General features: G+C 40.3%; 1 protein-coding gene across 1 annotated transcript in view; it reads right to left on the bottom strand.

Moving 5' to 3' along the window:
* galnt1 (UDP-N-acetyl-alpha-D-galactosamine:polypeptide N-acetylgalactosaminyltransferase 1) overlaps positions 1–12617 on the bottom strand; it is a 56695-nt gene that overhangs the window by 32939 nt on the left and 11139 nt on the right. Inside the window, exon 2 of the mRNA XM_085178714.1 lies at positions 7312–7424. The gene's annotated coding sequence lies outside the window, so the exon portion shown is untranslated. The remainder of the gene's footprint in view (positions 1–7311; positions 7425–12617) is intronic.

The following is a 12617-nucleotide window of genomic DNA, read 5'->3' as shown; positions in this document are numbered from 1 at the left end:
CAGGTAATACCCACTGATTAGCAACACTGAAAAAAGAACACCTGAAGTCACAATGCACAAGGACCAAAGGAACCTTTTTTACATTTCTAAAGACATAAAAACCTTTAGCACTTCCTTCAAACTACGTGGGGCATCAACATGAAAATCAAAGCAAATTAAATCTGGCAAAATTTTTTGGACACAATCCTTGGTCACGGATCAACATAAGCTGCAGGCACAAATGATCTATTAGCTGGGTTTTGTAAGTAGTACAGGGAGGAAGCCTCTGTCTACAGTTAACAGCTACTTGCAAACTTAACACACAAAGAAAGAAGTCATTTTTAATGCTGAGTTATATTGGTTTCAGTTGCATGTCTCATTTCCAACTCAACTGTTAACTTTAAACCATGAAACTAAACAAAGACACACCTCCAATCATGGTACTCCCCGGCTTGTTATTGTGGTTGTAGCCTAGCTGTAGCCATGCCAACTGCCAACTGGCTATTTAATCATGTTGGGGTTCCTACTGGCATTGGGAATGCAAGCAGAAAACACTCTAAAGAAATGTAGTTCTCAGGGGACCACACCTGTGAGTCGTTAAACCTTGGGGAGCCCCCAGAAGTGTATTAGTCAGAACGTACCATTACTGAAATAAACCTCAACACTGTTCAACCTCAGACCAACATGGCCTTCCAATAACCAAAGAAAGTATTTTTGGATACTCCCTTATTTCCCATGGGTTTGTCACAGTGGATGGATCTGCATGTTTGACTTGGCAAAGATTTCCTGGAGCAACCCTCCCATTTATCTGGGCTTGGGACCAGCACTAGGAGTGCATTAGCTTGTGACCCCCTGAGGCTGGGTTTGTATCTCCTCCAAAAACAAATCAAAGTAAACTAAATTATTAAAGTGATAAAAAATGTGTATCTAGAACAATAGGTAAACCAAATGGAATTGGTAATTGTCCCTAAAGCATGGATATAAATTGGTAGAGTAACATAAACTGTCTGAAATGCAAAACATAAACAGTTCCTGATGAAATACAGACTAAGCGGACACAGTCTAGCCACAGAGAACCAGTGACACAAGAAAGCTGGCCTATGAACCGAGGAAGAGGCACCGCAGATCAGTTCTTCTTAAAATATAACAAATAATATCAGAGCTGAAAACCAAATTTGGTTTGTGAATCTTCATATAGGTGGATGACAGTGAAAAACAGCTGATTCTGTTAGTTGAGGGACCTGCAGCATCTATCTAAACTATCTATTGGGGTTTGTGATACAGCCTCAAAAATCACATTACAATATTTAAAGAAAATTTACAATAATGATAATTCTGACAATATAGGACAAATAAAATGCTGATAAAACCTTTTCCATCCTTCCTTTCCAATGAGCTACTGTCATTGATGACAAACTACCTTATTCAAAGTGTGAATCTTTCGCCACAAGGTGAAAGCAGAAGCAGCATTAGAGCGTAATAGTAGTGACACAGCATTATACATAGTGACACAGCATAAGTCAAATACTGGTGGTGGAGTTTTCCCTGTAATTCTAAGTGAAAGTATAACACAACCTGCACATCACCACCTGATAGTATCTCCTCCTCCTGTACGTTCATACCCTGGTTTTACATGATGGTGTCTTTTTGCCCCAAGTGATATAACAAGTTAGTTTCCACGTTTATCAGGAACAGTTTTCTCGTATATTTTGCAAAGCAATTTTTTTGTTGGAGCTTGTTGAAGTAGCTTCCTTTTTACAAAAACAGAGGTTGCCATCCAGCTCTCTATGTCAGACATGTCTGTTCTTATCAAGTTGTTGTGCTCACTAAGGAAAATAGATGCTTTTTATATCCCATAAAAATGTATTCCCCATATTATCGCAGAGGATTTATCCCTACTACTTACATAAAACATTGTTAAAAGTTTTAAAAATCAGTTTAAAATACAAAGAGGAGTACAGAGAGAACTGCCCATGGCAGCGTAAAAGTCCCAGCTAAAATTGATTACCAATGCAAAACTTGGCTCACAAGCAAAGTGGAATTAAATACTTCAATCTCCAATCACTGGGGCCTTTTTGGCCAAAATCAATACACATTACTGTCACGAGGGGTGTTCCCCTGATGGTTGGAAAGAGAGTGGAGCTTTTTTTGTACACGTATTAAAATAAATTGATCACAACACACCTAAGAACACATAAATGACTGCATCATCCTGGTGGTCCGTTTGATGTTAGTATGTAGTAAATGATCTTTTAACAACTATTAACTTTTTTGCATTTGCCTCGCAAAAACGCAAAGGTACACACAGTGGAGGCTTTGATCACACTGACTGGCACAAATAATACAACAGTTTACACAATTAAAACACCATCACAGGCTGTGTGTTAATTGGTGTTAACACGTACTCACACAGAAACTCTCTAATCACCCTGTAATACCTAAAGTCTGAACCATTAGGCCCAGTGGGTTTGTGTGTCTGGTCTCCCCTGTATGTTTGCGGCTCTTTTCTACTATAACAGCTGCTGCTATTCCTACTATAACTCATGCCAAGCAGGAGGGATTAACGAGTCTCTGACAACACAGCTGGATTTCTCTGCCTACTAACCACTTTAACAATATGCTTTGATATTTTTTTTCATCTAAAAATACGAAAAATTTTAATATTTCTAAGACTATGTTACAGTGCAACCTTGCAATTTTGTGGCTGCTTTCATCTGTAAAATGTCTTACAGTACCTTAGGCAAAAAAAAAGGAAAGAAAATGTCTTTAAAGTTTATATCTGAAGCTACTTGGAAGAGAACTGCATTGCTGTCTATTAAGCATGACTTCTTAATAGACTGTACCATGTCAGCATGTCTATTTCCCCAGCACATAATATGTGATATATTTGTCATATTCTTTGGACTTTTGTGGAGCTACTGGTCAATTTTCATACATACACACACAAAGGTTAACTAGGCTCTGATAGCTCACTGCATTAAAGTAACTGTTGTGTTACACTATTTCTAATCTGTATTATAAAGCACACAGACATACAAGAGTAAACAACAACAACAAGGAATCAGGAAAAATTCTTTGTATTGTTGCATTGCATTGTTTGCATTATGTTGCATTGATGGTTCTTTTGCAACCCTCTTTTCATCGTTATGCCATTGTTACAATTTTTAGCATTATTGATAATCAGTGTTCTGACTTTCTCACTCCCATTTTAGAACCAAACACAGCAGCGCTTTAAGTGTCGTTTAAAATTCCTTAAGAAAACTCTAATCCAATCTTCACATTAACTGAATTTCCCTGGAACAGAAAAAGCTTGATAAAAGTTGATTTATAGTTGCTGTTACAGCAGCTGATAAATTAAAGAAGCATCCCAACAGAGTTATGTGCCAAAGGTAGTTTGGATTTTTCAAATACGGTAACAAATCAGATGTAATAAAGCTTTGTAAATTTTAGAGAAGGGCATTGCTGGATGTCAGCAACAGGGGGGAAAGGGGAACCACAGAAGCCAATAACACTAATGTAGTGTTGCAAATGAATCTTCTGCTAACATTAACTTCCCACACTGACACAATATGACACATTTTGCCTTTGGATTTTCAGATTTGACTCATCTCTGTATTTAGCACGTTACCCTTTTTCACACATAGCCACCAGACAGTAAATAGTCATAAAGAGAGCAACGTGCTGCAAAGACATGCATCACTATTTTGGGGACTTTCTTTTAGTTTTGACACATTTATAGGCACAAAATTGATAACAGGAGCAATTTACAAACTAATCGCTGATTTCAATCCTTACTTATGTACCTATGACCCTTAATTTTTGTTTTTCAACAATTGTTTAACAACACTTTAATTAGAATACTTAAACTTGTGTATACAAATAGTGTGCTAGTATAATAATGTGTGACAATGGCATAAATTTGTTCAAGGGTTCAACACACAGAGCATAAACAATAGATCATAGCAAAGTCTGAAATATGAAGACAATACGAGACAGTTACATAACTGTTACAAGCTGTTTCTATGACGCATTAATGAGTTACTGATGGTAAAAAATGAGAGAAATAAGTGATATGAGATCAGATGAAGCAGTGCTCTCCTACATGCATTTTACAGTTGTAATAATACTCTAGCTATTATTCTTGTTGTGTCTTCATTTCTCATTCTTTCTTTTTACTCTTCTTTAACTTGACCTCATTTTTATTTTCATGTTTTTTTTAATCACTGTTATAAATTCAAATTCAAATTCAAATTCAAAATTCAAATTTTTATTTGTCACATACACAGTCATACACAGTACGATATGCAGTGAAATGCTTGGACAACTGCTCGTGACCTAAAGAAAAAAAGAGAAGGCTATGAATAAGATAGGAAATAAATATGAAAATAAAAAAGGGTAAATTTAACCAGGAAGGAATAAAATAAAATAAAATATAAAAATTAAGTTAAGAATGAGATAACTGTACAACACAAATTAGAATGAAGGGTAAATTTAACTGGGAAAGAATAAGATAAAATATATAAATTAAAGTTGAAAATAAAATAACTGTACAACAAAATACACAGTATAGAAATATATAAGAATGTATGAAGAAGTATAAATATAATATATATATACACACAATAACAGCAGCTGTACAAATATTAACTGGAAATGAGGAATATAATGTCCAGTGTTGTGCAATCCACATTATATAGTGTCTTGTGCAGTGCAAATATGCTTAAAGTGGTTTAAGTGATGAAGTGCAAAACAATGTCCAGAATGTCCAGTGTTTGTGTAAGAACTATATGTGTGGGTCAGTACTGTGTGGTGGTGTGATTGAGAGACCGTATCGCCTGCGGGAAGAAGCTCCTCCTCAGTCTCTCTGTGTTGGTCTTCAGGGAGCGGAATTGCTTTCCTGACCTCAACAGAGAGAACAGTCCGTTGTTGGGATGGCTGAGGTCCTTCACGATCTTCCTGGCCTTGGTCCAGCACCGCCTGCTGTAGATTGAGTGCAGGTCAGGGAGCTCTGAGCGGATGGTGCGCTCAGCTGAACGCACAACCCTCTGTAGAGCTCGTCTGTCCTGCATGGTGCTGTTCCCGAACCAGGTTAAGATGTTTCCCGTCAGGATGCTCTCTATGGTGCAGGAGTAAAAGTTCCTGAGCACCTTGGAGGGCAGTCGGAAGTCTCTCAAGCGTCTGAGGTGGTAGAGACGCTGACAGGCCTTTTTCACCACGGTGTTGATGTGACAGGACCATGACAGGTCCTGCGTGATGTGAACTCCGAGGTATTTGAAGCTGTCCACTCTCTCCACTGGGCACTCGTTGATGACGGGGGTCTGGTAGTTCCTCTCCTGCTTAGTGCTGAAGTCCACTATCAACTCCTTTGTCTTACTGACGTTTAGAAGGAGGTTGTTCCTCTGGCACCAGTTCTCCAGATTCCTAATCTCCTTCAGGTAGGGCGTCTCGTTGTTGTCAGAGATCAGGCCCACCACGACGGTGTCGTCAGCAAACTTGATGATGGTGGTGGAGCTGGTAGTGGCCACACAGTCATATGTGTACAAGGAGTACAGCAGGGGGCTCAGAACACACCCCTGGGGGGCTCCAGTGCTGAGAGTGGTGGAGGCTGAGACATGCCCGCCCATCCTTACTGCCTGTGGTCTGCCAGTTAGGAAGTTGGAGATCCACTGACACATAGATGAGCTGAGTCCCAGATGCTCCAGCTTGGTGGTGAGTGTGGAGGGAATTATGGTATTAAATGCAGAGCTGTAGTCTATGAAGAGCATTTTAACATAATTCCCCCTTCTAGTGTCCAAGTGAGTAAGTGATGTGTGGAGGAGATGAGAGATGGCATCGTCTGTGGAACGATTTGGACGGTAAGCGAACTGTAGTGGGTCCAGTGTGTCTGGTAGTGAAGAAATGATGAAGTCTCTGACCAGGCGTTCAAAGCACTTCATCACTACTGAGGTGAGGGCTACAGAGCGATAGTCATTGAGAGAAGCAGGGTGGGGTTTCTTTGGGACAGGAACAATGATGGACTCTTTGAAGCATGTGGGGATCACCGACTGAGATAAAGAGATGTTGAATATCTCAGTGAACACAGGAGCTAGCTGGTATGCGCAGTCTCTGAGGATACGACCTGGGATGCCGTCTGGTCCTGCTGCTTTCCTGGTGTTCACTCTCTTGAAGGCTCTCCTTACTTCATGCTCGGAGATGACGAGCACGTTTCTGGTGCTGGCAGTATCTTCCTGTCTGCAGCCGTTAGCGCCGCTAGCACTAGCATCGTTGGAGTCCTTAGCTGCAGCCTCGAAGCGAGCATAGAAAGTGTTCAGCTCATCTGCCAGAGTCACGGCCGTGTTCGTCATACCGGTTGTTGGTGCTTTATAATCCGTTATTGTCCTTAGTCCCCGCCACAGGCTTATATATATATATAAAGACTTTGTCCTCACAATGAGCCTGTGGCACTTTAACTATTTTGTTTATTTATTTCAAACTATACTTTTTTTTTTATCCTGCTATGGTAACAATGTAGCTTCCTTTGTGGGATCAATAAAGTATCTATCTGTGTAGATATGTATATTCTTCATTAAATATAGCTGCTGTAACTTGGGCTTTCTACATGATTGCACAGCTGAATGAGGCTAATAAATGGGGACCCCACCATGCAGCTTACAAAGAATTGCATGCACCGATCCCGCTGCCCGCTTCACTCAGGCAACAACAAGGCAGACCCACCTCTCCAATGGAAAGCCTTTCACTTAGCTAACCTATTTGACAAAGGCAGCAGAAATGCAACATGAGCACCAGAATTGAGTCAAAGTGAATGCAAATGTGCCTAATTTGCAATCAAAAGGGTCAGCACTCAAAATCAAAAGAGGCACTTTGCTGTTAATGGGGTGCTGAGGTTTATGTTTGACAATGTAACATGTAATTTCTCAAAAATAGTTTAAGCACACATTTTGATTTTGTCCGTAGGTGAATAAATCTAGTTTGTAGTATACATCAGGATCATATGGGGTGCAATGTTAAAAGGAGGTTATATTTAGACTGAATTTTATCCACTGAACTTCTCTTGTTAAAGAAATTGGATTTTTCAACCAGAAGATAGACTGGCTTATTAAAGCAAAGAAAGGGTCACCATAGGGGAGCTGAGCTCAGTAAAAGAAAATAAAAAAGAAAAAGTTACATATGCATAAACCGGTAAATATGTTTAATATATCCAGTTCAATACACAGTACAATTAAAAAAAATCTCAGCCCTTTAGGTTTCAATATGAACAACCCTATCTACAAAAACGGTCGTGTTAACTGTTCTTTGTTGCATCACTTTGTGTAGCTATTCCTTAATTTGTACCTTTCAAAGTGAGTTAAGGGGTCTCTGGTCAGATGTGCAGGGTGCTCCACCAGTAGAGGGGGCGGAGCTTCAGAGATCCCACTTCCTCCTTTGCTCGTCACTCATACATGCTCCTTGAAGAGAAAAGAGAAATAAATTTAGAATAAATATTTATTGTGCTAAGGATGTTAAAAGACACCAAACATGCTGGCTAGAGGAAACTCTTATGCAATCTTGAAACTAGAATAAGGAAATGCTTTAAAACAGCTCTTCATTTATTTATTGTTTTCAAAATTCATGCATCGTACATAGGGAGAGTATTTTTTCAAATGCCTGGGAAATTTTCTGATCTATGAAAAAAACCACAGGAAGCCAAAAACACACTTCTTTGCTTTGCATGTACAATAACGGTGCTATTCTTTCCTGTAAGATTACAAAGTTAGCACACCATCTCACAAGGCAAGCTCCCACTCAGCAAATTATGCAAATGAGTCATGATTCAGTCAAACGTGCCAGTATAGTGGACTTTGGAAAATTCTCAGTCAATTAAAAATTGGCATCCAAGGTCCGCATCTCTTTTTATTATGTCATAAACCAATCATCGTTCCTCTTTCCAGCGGAAATCTAAAGGTCAAACATGACCAAAGACGCCGCCAGCTTCGCAGCAGGATAAAAAAAGCAAGCGGGGAAACAGAGGGATGATGGGGATGATGGGGTGGAGGGAAGCAGGGATAGACAACTGACGAATTCTCAGAACTGCTCATTTCACTGGATTAATCTGCTATTTTTGAAAAGTCCACAGAGAGCTGAGATGAGAGCGAATATGACTCAGAGTGGGCCTGTTTGTATGCGGGTCTGCATGTCCTTCAATCCGGCCCTTGGCCTACTTTAAAGCCAAGTCATCATTCTGGTCCACTGGGGCCTCATATTGCCAGCCAGTGTATATATGTGTATATTGAGGAATTGTATTACAAAAGCAGCCATACCATAAATCTCTTCCTGCCAGCCCACACACTTCTGCATTAGTGAGTGTGAGGAGGCTGTGCTGCAGTGCAGGTATGCCTCAGTATGAGAAGAGCCGTGGCCACCAAAGGTGTCTGCCTGTCTCCTTCTGGGTGAGTCATCAATCCTCATCTCTCTCTTACTTTATCTCTCATATACGTCGTAAGCCGTCTCTCTGTCTGCCCTTCTTTTCTCACTCTTTACATGATTTAAATGAACCTCCACGAAGTTTGAGTGGAATGTAATTCATCTGCAAATTGGAAGCAGGACAAGCAAGAGCTTCTAAAAATACTCATCAGATTCCCCTGACAATGACAAAATAAAACTACAGAACACCCACCACACACTCACACATGACCACACAACACTGCAGTGCAAATAGCAACGCTCTCTGTCTTTGTCTGTGCAAACCTCTAGCTCTTTTTAAAGTCAGAATGCTTTCTACCTGTCTCATTCTCTGCGAGTTTATGAGCGCTACATGTCTGGGTGGAAAAAAAGATGACAAAAACCACAAAACCCAAGACGGCAGACAGCAAGCACAGCAGTGATGATGAGAGAATGAATATTGTGAGAAAAGTGTCTGGCAGTAGTGCCCTTTGTAACGCTCGTGATAATAAACTAATGTGAAAATCTAAAAGAGAGAAAGCCTCAGTGTTTGTGAAGTTTTGAATGACTGTTTTTTACAAATGTAATCTTGACTTTGTACCTTTACAACCACAAAATGATTTCGTAATAGATGCTCCTGCTACCAAAGCATGCCCCATTTCAGAAATGAAGCACACACAAACACAAACACACTGTTCACAAGGCATAAAATATAGTGGCACATTGTTTTGGCTTACATATGGACAGAAGTATGAGGCAGAGAAAGTGAGCATGCATGGACCCGTCCAAACACTGGCAAACACACAGTTGTGCCAGTGAAATCTGACATTATGTAAGCCAACACAAGAACCCTAATTCAGAGAGCAGAAAGAGAAGTCTATGCTGTGAGTGTCCACTTTGTTGCATGCTAAGAGGTGTGATGTGGTTGTGAAGGCCGAACACATGAATTTTCCTTACTTAAAGTAAGGAACTTTTTTATTTATGTTTGGGGATATCGCCATTTATTTTTTCTTGCTGCACCAAAATCATACCAGCTTTTACCTTCGGAAATGAGATAACTCCAAAACACGGCCTGCATATATTGTAGCACCGACACTGCTATGCACATGAGCCAGATGAGACTGAGCCAGTTTTACTGCAGTGAGCTAATTTTATCGCTGTAAGGCCTTACATAAAAATATGGAAAAATGTATCTGATTATGGCTGATGCATTGTAAAAAAAAAAAAAAAAAAAAAAAAAAAAAAAAAGCAGCAAAAAAAAAATTTCTGGCACAACTTCACCTGCTTCCAAGGTGCATGGAGAGGATGAAAGAAATCACATAGCAGGAACTCCAGCAACACTTGAGGGAAGATGAACAACTTTAATAATTGACCAACGCTAATAATTGACCATCATGACCCTGATGAAGGCCACAAGCCGAAACACTGATCCTGATCAGGGTCATGATGACCCTGATGAAGGCCACAAGCCGAAAAGCGTTGGTCAATTATTAAAGTTAATTTTAAAGTTTATTAATTAAAGTCAATTAATAATTGACGCGTTGGTCAATTATTAAAGTTGTTCATCTTCCCTCAAGTGTTGCTGGAGTTCCTGCTAAAAAAAAAAAAGAAAAAGAAAGAAAGAAAGAAAGAACAAATTGCACAATGTACATAAAAAATACATAAAAATTTAAAGTACAGTTGAAAGTTGGTGTTTTAGTACTAATATATAAAGGATGTCAATGAGTGAATTTGGCAAAAGAAATTCCTCTCCCAAAGGTAGGCTTTTGTGAAGGCAGATCTCCTACTACAGACACCACAATCAGTATCAGGAGGCAAAAGGTTTGTGCATTTCTAATTTTCTGCAGTCTTTGCCATTCCTTTGTTTTGTACACCTCCCTTCTTCTTTGCTCCAGCTGTGAACCAAACCAGAGAATGCAGGATAGGAGCCAAAAGGCTGTGTCTTCATCCCACCCTACTCTTGCCTCTATCTCAGTCCCTACAGAACACCCTCTGTTATTAATTCAGTGTAACAGTCTCTTCTCCCACTTAGGCCTCTTTCCATTCAGCTTGACCCGACGTAATTCCTGTCGTAAATCCAAAATACCAGTGACTCAGGCGGACTAACAAATGCAGAGGTGAGGAGGTGCCCATGTGCGGACTAATGAAGAGATTTCTGCACGCAAGCATAAAAGGTTCTCTCTCTGTAAGCAAGACATTTTGCAGAAAGAGAATATCATAAGGTCCAACATGACACCTTGCAAGATAAAGCTGGCATGCTAAAGTGTGACAGCTGCAGCCAAACAAGGTTGAGGAGCTCTGGAACAACCTTTGTTCTGGACAATTTAGAGTGCAGTGTGGGTACAGCTAAAACTAACAGACAGTCAAATCAGTCTTTCACAATCCCCCAAAGCTCAGTGTGAGCACACTGTGATCAACCAGCCATGTCTAAGCATTAGACCTAACTGTTCCCCTCTTTCCAAAGACTGCCACAGAAAGTCACAGAGTAGAGGGGAGACACTCATAGACAGGAAGAATGGCCTCTTCTTTTAGACTATGTGATAGCTTAGTAAGACCATGAAGAGTGTGTGTGTGTGTGTGTGTCTGTGTGTGTGTGCGTGCGATATGCGACCCTGTTTGTAGCATATGCTGTAACAATGGGAGCTTAAAGATGGCATCTTTGGTCTTAGCAACAACAAACAGTGCTGTGCCAATCCTGAACAAACTACAACTTCCGTCCAAATCCTTTCAGCATTCCCTTTGACCTCTTGCTCTGTCAATCACCTCGTGGTTCAAGTGGTGTGGGAAAGGAAGGCTTTACAGGGCCTGAAGCACACCATACACACACAAAAACCAAATCAATGCTAAATAGGGACTAGAGGAAAGGCAACAAAAGATGACAACAACATTATCACAAGTGATTGCAGCCGTAGCTCACCATTTCTGACATCTTTCCAGGGGAAGCCCAGGAGGGAAAAACAGGAATGCCAAGAATAGCGTGAGGAGAAAATAGGTAAGATGCAGCTGGCCCAACATCCCTGAACATGTCATACTTATCCTGGATGAAATAGCTCACCATTTTGCCTCTTTTGCTTACCTTACTAATGACGTGCATTGGGACCTACATGCCTATTCCTTCCACATATACAGCTTGCACTTGCAGAGGAAGGCGGGTGTAGGAAGAGGAAGAAAGAGGAACCAAAGGACAGACAGAAAAGGACAGAGTGTGTAACAGAAAGACAGAGATCTGCTTCCTGTTTACTGACGGCAGAGATTGCAGGAAACAAAGCACCAGGCCACAAGACTGTTAACAGTAGTGACAATACACACAGCACAGATACACACTACCTTCCCTCTTCTGTGTCCTGAGTGATTAGACAGGCCAGATTTATCATCAACTTCCCCATCCATCTCTGTGTATCTTGGTAACATCTGGATGATTGTGATTTGTTCTTGGTTTATATCTCCCTTCTGCCCTTGTTCTAGCCAGCCGCCGTGCTAACAGGATCAAGCTTAAGCGCATGCACACCCCCAGCTGTGTGCACAAATGCTCCCGGCAACATTCACCAATCTAAGACAGACTTCCTAGCAATTCCACATGGCACTGCAATGCACTGCTTTTGTGGTTTAGTCAAAGTGTGGATTTAATGCAGTTTCCTATCACATGAGCTGGCTTTTAGCCACACTCACTGCAAATACATTGTAATTTCTGGAAAAATATCTTTGGAAATACTTGAAAAGAAAAATGAGAAGTATTTATTACATTATGAAATTTAGAACACATTTCTATCTTATGATTCAGTCACACTAGAGTAAAAATAGGATGGCAAACTCCTTATGACTAGTGACTCAGTGGTTGCCTTTTTTTTCTGTTGGAGTGCAAGCAATGCAAGCATACAGGTAACCTAGTAAGAGACAACCTGTCTGAAACCAATTGCAGTCCCACTCACTGATCACAATCATTCAAAGACAGACTGGCGATGGGTTGCCAATATTTGGTGTCTACTTCAAAAATGCAAACATACTGCCAACACATCACAATAAGAGTGAGGCAGTCTGTCTAGATAAGTGCAGTTTGTGAGACACATTTCTTTGAAACAGACTCGACTCAACTAGTTGCCAACTTGTTGTGTTGTGGTTCTGTTCCTATATAAAAGCAAGACTGGTAAGCGCTCATTTCATTTTGGTTTGGCCAGAATGTACGAAATTAATGTGAATTTCCAATTGAAATGCAATATTTG

Source organism: Neolamprologus multifasciatus, chromosome 11, assembly GCF_963576455.1.
Source record: "Neolamprologus multifasciatus chromosome 11, fNeoMul1.2, whole genome shotgun sequence".
Lineage (NCBI taxonomy): Eukaryota > Metazoa > Chordata > Actinopteri > Cichliformes > Cichlidae > Neolamprologus > Neolamprologus multifasciatus.
The sequence above is the reverse complement of the archived record's forward strand: the minus strand, read 5'-3'. Positions and strand labels throughout refer to the sequence as shown.